Below are 9140 nucleotides of genomic sequence, written 5' to 3' on the forward strand. Positions count from 1 at the left end.
GGACAAGAGGAAAGTCAAAGGAAATAGAGGAAAGAGCTAGGAGGCAAAGGGCATTTATAAAGGCCTAAATAAAGGCATGTACATAAGTAAATATATATGAGGATGAGGAAATAAAAAGCTATTGTCTTGGAAACCCACAGGGGCAGTTCTACTGGGATCGATAGGGTCACTACGAGCCAGAATCGACTCGATGGCAGAGAGAGACCACAGTGAACAGGGGGAGCCCTAAGTTCATTTTGAGTCTCCACATAGATTCGGCCGCTCTTGAGTTCTTTTTGGCCATTGACCGGCAACGTCGAAAGCTTTGCCCTCAGTCAGTGTGTTTGAGAATAGATGGCTGAGATCTCCGGGCCAGCCCAGGAGGGGCAATCTTGTCCTCAGGAACAGGCCTGGCTGTGCCTTTGATAGGAATTGGGGTTCTAGAGTCCTTGGTTAGGAGTCACACTCTGACCCCGACGGTCCGAGGGAGCTCCTGAGCCAATCTCATCCGCAATGGTGCATGGACCCCAATCGTAACCCCCGGCTGGCTTCTGGAGTCCCTCCTGCAGCCGTGGTGCATTGACCTGCCACCAGTCATGCCTTTGTGACAGTTTCCTTTGCGTTCCCTCCCTGTCTTACTGTATGTACTTGAATATAAGCCGAGTTTTTCAGTACATTTGTAATGCAGTTTTGGTGGTGAAATTAGATGCCTCGGCTGGTATTGGGGTCGGCTTATATCCAGTATAAATGGTAGTTGAGTAGCCGCATGACTGTGACTCCTTGGATGTCACTGTGGTGTCCTGCGGATGGCCTCTCTTCTCCGGACAGTTTGTCTGCATCCTGTTTAAGACTTATTTGAATTTGGGGGTCTCTTTCCCCCCAACTGCTTCTCAAATCTAGAGCAACTTGAGAAAAAGGATGATATGAGGGCGTGAGAGTAAAGGAGAGGAAGCCTCAGGAGAGTTTGCAGTAGCATGCCCCGTGTGCTAGAGTTCCTAGAGTTCCGGTTCCGAGCACCTCATTTGCCGAAGGTCACGGATAACAGTGAAAACCCAAAATCCACTTGCAGAGTCTCTCCCCCCACACTAGATTAAACCTCCAGTGAATCCCTTCTCACCATTAACTAGGGATGAGAACAGTCTTGCTTTCTGGCAAAGTGTTTTGGAAAGTGGATTACTTCCAACCCCCTTACCCCCTGCCAAGCAGCCCACGGAAGGGGCAGTCCTCCTGGGGAACTTGGCTGGGTGTATGCTTGATGGAGACCGAAGTGCTGGGGCCCCTTAGATGGTCATTAGCCTTGCCTATCAGTCATACCCTGACTGCCTTTGTCAGAAGGCCCCGGGCCCATCTTGAAACTCTTCTGTCTAGCATAGGGTACCTGTTCCAATCATGCTTCCATTCCTGCGACTGTGGTCCCACCTGCGACTGTGATATTGATCCGCCCACCAGCACGAACGTGTCACAGTGTCCTTTGTGCTCCATGCCATGCAAAAGCAGCTGTGCGGCTGTGAATTCTTGGACACCCTTATGACCTTGTGTTAGTGGTGTCCCTCGTCTGATGATGTGTCTTTGTTCTTGTCCATTTTAGGACTTTAATAAATGTTCATCTGAAATCATATTAGAGATTGGGGTCTCTTTTGTACCCTAAGACACCACGAACACAGTGTTGCCAACGCTGCTGAAAAGGAGAGGCATACAGGTAGGGCACTCACGGGTAGGGCCTGTCTCCCCCAGCTGGCACTGCAGAAGGGCCCCTGCAGCAGAGACGGGGCTATTTGGGCTCCAATAACATGGGGCACCTCTGACAGTGGTGAAACTCATGTGTCCCCCTCACTTATTCTCTTGAGAGTCCTGGTGCGTGCATGCATGTGTGTGTGTGTGTGTGTGTGTGTGTGTGTGTGTGTGTGTGTGTGGTGTAGGGTGGGGCATCATCCCATTTTAGAGACAGGATGGGAGGGGGGACACAACGTACACCAGATTCAGGCCTAGACTCCAGGCTCAGCTTCCCAGTTGGGATTCTTTGCATACCACAAGACGGGGTGTGCGCATGCGAGTGTGTGGTGGAGGATAATGGTTCAAGACCCTGCTGCCCATTGGAATCACCTGGGAGCTTTGAAAGCCTCTCAAGGCCTGGTTGAACTTTGCCCCAGACCAATGAACTCAAAATCGCTGGGCTCCTGGAGGCCAGGGGTCAGCGTCAGTGTGTTAGCTCCCTTTAGAGCATCCAGGAGCCCTGGTGGTGTAGGGCGTCCATGCTGGGGCTGCAAGCCACATGGTCCACAGTTCAAACCCCCAGCAGTTCTCTCCAGGGAAAGCCTGGTTTTTCACAGTGTCAGACACCCGCAGCATGGACTCGAGGGCAGTGAGTTCTGTTTGGTGTGCAGTGTCTGCAGTGCAGCCTATTGCCAGACACTATAGGGGTTCCCCCAACTCCCACAGCATGGACCCCCGCCTCCCACCCGTACCCTGCCTGCCTTCCGGTCTCGAACTCACTGCCAGCAAGCTGATTTCTACTCATAGTGGGGTTCCAAGGCTGTAAATCTCATCTTTCTCTCTCAGAGCGGGGCTGGGGGTGGGGGTGGGGGTGGGGGGGTGGTTTCTAACTGCTGACCTCCTGCTTAGTAACCCAAGGCTTAGCGTACTAGATGCCACCAGAGCTCCTGCCTTCCAGCCCCAGCGCTTAGAAATTGGCTGTGGTCCAGTTGGACAGAGCTCCCCTGGCACCCTGAAGGGGATGCTTGACACTGCTGTTCTGCAGAGTAACTCCCCAGGGGAGCTGCGGTTCAGGCTCCAACCTCCCAGCTGCAGCTTCCAGGGGCTGACGGAGGGGAGCGGTGGGCGCCCCGTGAGGAAGATGGGGGCGGCTCCTACAGACACACAGCAAACAGTTGGAAGGAATGGCAGGCTGAATTTTATTCATCATTAACTTAAACACCCTTCAATCCTCTCTTGGAGTGCTTGCTGCTCAGAAAAATAAAGGTATATTGCGTAAGAAACCCTAGAGGCTGGCCCCGCTCACCCTCCTTCGGAAAGACTGAGAAGCTTCTGAAATGATTTATAAAGCCATGGGAGCTTCCCAGGGAGAAAGGGGCCGTAGGGAAGAGGGAAGGGTGTGTGTGTCTCAGACCAGGCATATTTAGATTGTCTGGGCGCTCCAGGTCATCAAGGTGCTTCTGAGGCAAGGAGTCCAGCCCCGAGTCCATGCCGAGGAGGTGAGGTGGACACCTGGCAAGAAACAGTTCCCTGGGAGTCCTGAGGCACAGGGACACTTGCAGTGCACCTTGCCCACCCACGGGGAGGCGCCAAGGCCCACATGGTTTGACCGCCATTGTCGCTGATAAACATGCCCAGGGCTTCATGGGACGTAGATGTGGGTGTGTTTTTCCAACTGTGCCTGTGGAATTGTGCTTTTGGTTTTTAAAGAACACCAAATGTTACAGGGAGCTGCAGCTGTGAGGCCCACAGCCTGTACTCTCTGCCTCCGTGGCCCCGTTGGGCCCCCTCCCCAGAAGCGGCTCCTCTGGGTTCTAGGAAGGTCAGTTCACCTCAGGGCCTGTGGGCAGAGTGGCTCTGACCGGAAGCCTGCTGAAGGATATGGATCCGGGGTCAATTCAGCAGTGATCTCCCAGGGTTTGAGTGTTGGCTTAGATATAAAGCCCAAATACATACAAACAAACAAACAAACAGAAAACATCCAGGACAGAGAAGAAGTTTTCAGGCCCTAGTAGATCTAAGAGTTAAAAATAGGACACTTTCTTCTCTAAGTGGCCCAGACTAAGATTCTCCCTTGGGGAATGAGGCTAGGAGTTCTTTGTAAGGCTGGTGTGTGTGTGTGTGTGTGTGTGTGTGTGTGTGTGTGTGTGTGTGTGTGTGTGTGTGTTTACTACTCTGACAATCCTGGGCAAGGACTTGAGTGTCTGAGCCTTCCTGAACCTTCCCCTGCATCCCGTAGAGGACAGAGGGGGCTGACCATTGCCTTTAGAAGACACACAGGCAGCTCCTTCATCTACCTGAGGCTCTGAGAAGGCTTGGCTCCTCTCCAAGACCTTAGCCTCTATGGTGCCACAGCTGGGTGGCAAGGATTTCTTACAGCCCATCCCACGTTTGGGGGAGCCCCATAACCCCAGCACAAGATGAGTGAGAGGCCCCCACAAGCACACATGTGTGCACAAACCTAAAAAGCGGAGATTGAGGCATTTGGCAGAACTAAACTGACTGATCCATGTCCAGATCAAATTCCAGTTAATGTGGACTCATTTCCACCCCCTGTAGTTTGATTTCTGTTTCTAACCTGCTAAGGACTCTTGTAAAAACTTGACCCGCCTTTAGCAGATTAGGGCCAGGGGGCCAGGGATGTAGTCAGTAGTCAGGCCGGGGGGTTCCAGTTATGAGCTGGGCTGCTAGCTGAATGGCCAGCAGTTCGGATCCACCAGCTGTTCTGCAGGAGAAAGACAAGGCTTTCTGCTACCATAAAATTGGTCAGGTTGAAGTTGACAGAAATCAAAATAAGCTCATGAGAACCAAAATGTGACCTTGAGTCGATTGCACCTGAATTTGAAGATCGTCTCAGGATGCATTGAACACTAATGACAGCGGCCTGATGAGCTGTGGGAGGACATCAAGAACATCACGCAGAAAGCAAAGGTCGCTAAAAAGGCAGGAAAGCAGGAAAAGGCAGAGTGGAAGTCACAAGAGACTCTGAAACTTGCTCTAGTCAAAGAGTACTCCTTACCAGTGAGTCAATGCTGGTTCATAGAGACCCCTTGTGGATTCCTGAGATTATAAGTGCTTACGGGAGTAGAACATCGATTGCAGCCCAGTGTGTAACCACTGCACCACCGGGGCTCCAAAGGATAGGCATCAAAGAGCTTCACAGAAAAACTCAAAGGGCAGCGAGAGAAGACAAAGGCAATGATTATAATACAATGTGCAAAGATGCAGAGTTAGAAAACCCATGAAGGAAGAACATGCTCAGCATATATTACACTGAAAGAACTGAAGAAGAAAAAATCCAAGTCTCGAGATGCAATATTGAAAGATTCTATGGGCAAAATATTGAGTAATGAAAGGAGTATCAAAAGAAAATGGGAAGAATACACAGAGTCACTGGACCCAAAAGAACTAGTCAACATCCAACCATTTCAAGAACCAAGAGTGTTGAAGGAAAAAGTTCAAGCTGTACTGAAAGCATTAGCCCCAACCACGGATCCGGGGATTGATAGAATACCACTTGAAATGTTTCCAAAAGTTGATGGAACACTGGAAGCACTCACTTGTCTATGCCAAGAAATTTGAAAGACAGTTTCTTGGCCAAGTGTCTGGAAGAGATTTTTGTACCTATCTCCAAGAATCTTCAAATTATAGAACAGTATCATTAGTATCACATACAAGTAAAATGTTGCTGAAGATCATCAAGAGGCCAGAGGTTCTGAAGTGGATGTAGAAGAAAGGGTATCATTGCTGATGTCAGACGGATCTTGGATGAAAGAAGAGAATACCAGAAAGATGTTGTTTGCATTTTGTTGACTATGCTAGGGGTTGGCAAACTGTGGTTTGGTACGTACATGTGGCTCTGAAGTAAAGTGGAAAATATTTAAGGAATATTATTCAGGTAATGGTGATTTCATTTGTTGGTAAAACGATATTTATGGCCCTTGAATGGTTTTTAAATTGTTGTGAGGAATAGGATTGACTCTTTCGTCTCAAAAGTTTGTAAACGGATCATCCAGTCTCAAGAAGTCTGCAGGTTAGAAAAAAAATACAAAACACAAAACCAAAAAAGCTCTACTGCCATCGAGCTGACTCAATCATAGAGGCCCTATAAGGTAGAGTCGAGCAGCTCCCTGCCTAGGGTCTCCAAGGCTGTAAATCTTTACAGGAGCAGACAGCTCTGTCTCCCACAGAGGCTGGTGGGTTCAAACTGCTGCCCTTGTGCTTAGCAGCCCAGGGCATAATCAGCGATGCCACCAAACCCGGCTCCTTGCTTAGAAAAATACGCTATTTAAAAATATATATGGTCTTTCAACAGAAACTCATGGGGCTCTCATGCTAATCTTGTGACTGATTACTCAAGTTCTGTAAATATCAGCTAGTCAGAAAATTGACCCATAGTTCTGAATTGCAACGATTTTTAAACCATTCTCTGGCTCCAGCTCGTCAGAGCACATCATGGTTCCCCCTGTACGCTGCCCAGTGTGAGCTGATGGATTCCTTGGTAGGCCTCACAGTTTATGCTTCTCAGAGGGCCAGACTTTCCTCCCCCTTTCCTAGAATAGATGTTTCCTTGGTTGGAAGAGGAAGAGGCAAAGGTCTCCCTTCTCTGCACATTCAAATCAGGACCTTGCTCAGCTACCCTCAACTGTCTCTTTGCAAAGGCTAACCATAGCAACAGGAATGGACTCTAAGCTAAGGCTTGTCCAAGAGAGAAACTGAGAGCAGGGATCTTGCTTTGAGCTGGGGGTGGGAGTTCTTAACCAGAAAACCATATAGTCGTGATAAAGAACCCCCTGGCCCAAATGACTCCCCCAACAGCTTTTTTCATCCAAAGTTGTAAATCCTGTCTTTACTGTTTGAAGCCTAAACCCCTGCACCTGCCCCCGCACCCTGCCAACCTGACTCAGAGTGACTCTACCTGAATTCACTGCCACTGGTTCCAACTCATAGCAAGCCCATAGGACGGCGCAGAACTGCCACTGGAGTGGCTGAAGCTCACAGGCTCATCTTTCTCCTGCAGATCAAGCGATGGATCTGAACTGCTGACCCTGCAGTTAACAGCCCAGCTTGTAACTGCCTACATCGCCAGGCCTCCTATAGCACAGACGAAGTCTTTACAACAGCCAACTTGAAAACGCACTGCCATTGGCTCACAGAGAACCTATGGAACAGAACTGTGAGCCGTACGTACATCAGCAAGGCTCCCGCTTGGGAACCAGGTTGACTAGCTTTGAATCACCACTAAATTTGAATTTCAAATGATCAGAAGGGCCGTGGAGGGGCAGGCACAATTTGTTGGCAGGGTTCAGTCAACGCTCAGATTAGCCGATGGTGCTATCATTCTCCTCTCTGTATAAGCCCCATGGTGCCTAACTCTTTGGAGCCTTTTTAAAAATAAAAAATGGTCTCCTATGCACATAGGACAGCTACGTAGAATAAACTTGATGTTCTAACTTTGATGCGTTCTAAGTCTCTGTAACAGACTGCAGCACAAGAAATTGAGGATGAACTTGCAGGAGTGTTTACTGACAAGATTGCCAAGCGATGCTTCAAGGTGTTTCTCTTCTGAAAGTGGATTCTGTTCCCTCCTGTGGAGGTGGGATCCAGTGTAGGCCTGTGGGCTGTTGGGACAACCGACTGGACAATTTCATAGGCCTGTCTACTCATGGAGTCCACTGCGGGGACGGAAGCCTCCAGGTGCCGTCCCTGGGGCTCATTTTGCCGGCAGGCTAGATCCTCCAGTTTAGATGCCTCTATCATGGGGATCTCTACTTCCCTTCTGGGTGGCTTACATCCCTAAGTTATTTCCCCGTTGCCTAGGTGACACTTCAAATTAGTTACCTTTTAATGGCTCTTTCTTTTTAAAGGGATATACCCGGCAGTTTATTTTTAGGTCTCAGGAGAGGGCCTTGTCCTAAGGACATGTGCCTCTCTGGCATGCAGTCCTTCAGCCCCTGCAGCCAGTGCTCAGGGGTCCCTAGGCTCACAGCCAGTTACCGTGGGTCTGGAGCTTTCCATCCACAGCAAGGCTGACTCTCTCCTGCCCGGCCCCACCCCCAGATGATGACCTGTGCTTACACATCAGTTTTACTCCAAATTAAAGTGACCCAAAGTCGTCAAAGAGTCATTCAGATCCTAGCTAATGTTTCCCTTCTAGCCGTGAAGTGGGAAGGACAAGAGGAGCCTGCCTTCATGGTGTGTGTGTGTGTGTGTGTGTGTGTCTCTCGCAGGCACACATGCCTCCTCTGCTGCCAGGGAAGGAGGTTTCACGGCGTTAGTGCCTCTCTAACTGGCTGGCTGTGAGGCATCCTGGAGCTTCTAGAAGAATTCCTGTCAGAAACCAAGATATCAGCGGCTCAGGCCGTGTCTGTGTGGACGCTAGCATTTGTCCTTGGGTCCCTCATCTCTCTCGATGAGAAAGAGGCAGGAAGAGGGTTCCATTACAGCACGGGGCCCTTTTCCTGCAATGAAGGCGGGTGTCTGTCTTCCCTCCTGCTGACCTGCACACCACCCGCAGCAGGTGGGCCTGAGAGAACCTGTCCCTTCACTTGAGGGCCAGCCAAGGCAAAATCTTAATCTTCCGATGGCTTCTGCTCCCCATGGCAGCCTTCCAATGCAGTGCACACAGAAAGTCAATGCATGTAATTCTTTGCAGGAACCAAACAGGACTTAACATAGGCTTCTGTTGTTCTTGACTTCCCCAAACATGATGGACTCTGGTCCCAAATACCCTGGTCCTTGCAGGATAGCTGCTTTGAGTACCCAGGCCTGGAGTTCCTGGCTAACCCCCACCCCGCCAGCCTCCTCAGCCCCCCTGGAGAGGAAGGTCGAACCCACTCATGCGAGTTAAGGGGGGAAACAACCAAACCCCAAAACCACACCAACAAAGAAGAATCTTGCCTGAGACATTGCCCCCATTCCCCAGCGGAAGATGAACGCTCTCTGGAGCGCGATCCTGAGCCCAACTAGCCGAGGACCCCGGCTCTCGCTACATGCCATCCCCCTAAGAAACAGCCCCCGGTGCTGTGCTCAGGGGATGGACTGCGGGCTGAGAAAGGCCAGCTGGCGTCCCTCCCAGTGACAAGCTTGGAATCTGGGGGCCATGCCGCCGTCCGCCCGTTGGTGGCGCGTCCCATCTCATTGCATAATACTACACCGCGCCAGCGTGTGTAGTGGCTGTTCTATAGATAGACACCCACCAGCAGGCAGCATATGGCTCTCCCCACCCCCACCTGTCAAAACTGTGACTATTATCACTTCTGCCCCCGGGAGGAAGCTGCGAGGCAGGGCCGGGAGTGGAAATGCCGCGGCCGTCATTCAGAACCGCAGGAAGGGGCACCATCTGCTGGGGCAGCAGGCGGACCCGGGCGCCGGGACGGGACAGGGTGTGTGTGTGTGTGTGTGTGTGTGAATCTGCAGGACCCAGGGCCACCCCGCTCTGGACAGGG

The sequence above is a fragment of the Echinops telfairi genome, unplaced genomic scaffold (genome assembly GCF_000313985.2).
Source record: "Echinops telfairi isolate 266 unplaced genomic scaffold, ASM31398v2 ScPeMD7_7475;HRSCAF=8513, whole genome shotgun sequence".
Lineage (NCBI taxonomy): Eukaryota > Metazoa > Chordata > Mammalia > Afrosoricida > Tenrecidae > Echinops > Echinops telfairi.